Here is an 897-nt window from a genome sequence, read left to right on the forward strand (position 1 = left end):
TGTTTTATAGATTTTGGCTCGTCAGCTATCGGACTCGGGATTTTGAAGTCGAAGTCGCCCACACTATCAAAGCTCCTTTTGGTATACTTTTGGTTGAACTTTGAAATGGCATGTATAGGACTACCCTTTTGTTGTTGGTCATGTACCCTTCGGTATTGTGTAAATTTGGATAGCCATGCGAAAATGGCTTAAATATACTTTGATCATAGCATTATAGTCGTTTTGTATGTTGTCCGTCGAGAGGTATGGAAATGTTGGCAACGGTTAGCCATGGGAATGGTTATTCATGATCACTTTTGATATATGTATGACAAACTCTAGTTGATCCATGAAGGATCATGAAATAGGTAAAGTTTACCTTAAAAATAGATGCTGGCAGCAGCAGTGATGTGGATGTGAAAAATCACTAAAAATAGTAGGAATGGAATTTAATAGTGAATAAATTATGTAATCGAACCTTGATGAATCTATTTTCATAGGAAAGTAACGAAACATTCATATGAACAGTATATTATGAGATGCTAAAGTTTTTGTGAGACAGGGTCAGAACGGTTTCTGGATCCCCTGATCTGACTTTGGAAATTCATTATAAATTAACCAGAGACATTTAGAAGTCATTCCATATATGTATAGATTCCTCTTTGAGTCTAGTTTCTATATAAACAAACGGCATCAGTATTGAAGCCCTGTACAGGGAGATATCCAAGTCGTAATGTGCAAAGGTCAGTGTAGTTGATCCCTGTAACAGAGGAGACTTTGACTAATAAACTGTACTAATTGGCCCGACCAAAAATTCTAGAAAAAAGGTTGTAGATGCATATATGAGTCTAGTTTCAGGGAAAAATCACGAAACTTATTTTTGAGTTGTGAAACTCAAGATATGATTTTTAAGGTGAC

The sequence above is a fragment of the Gossypium hirsutum genome, chromosome A05, assembly GCF_007990345.1.
Source record: "Gossypium hirsutum isolate 1008001.06 chromosome A05, Gossypium_hirsutum_v2.1, whole genome shotgun sequence".
NCBI classification, from domain to species: domain Eukaryota; kingdom Viridiplantae; phylum Streptophyta; class Magnoliopsida; order Malvales; family Malvaceae; genus Gossypium; species Gossypium hirsutum.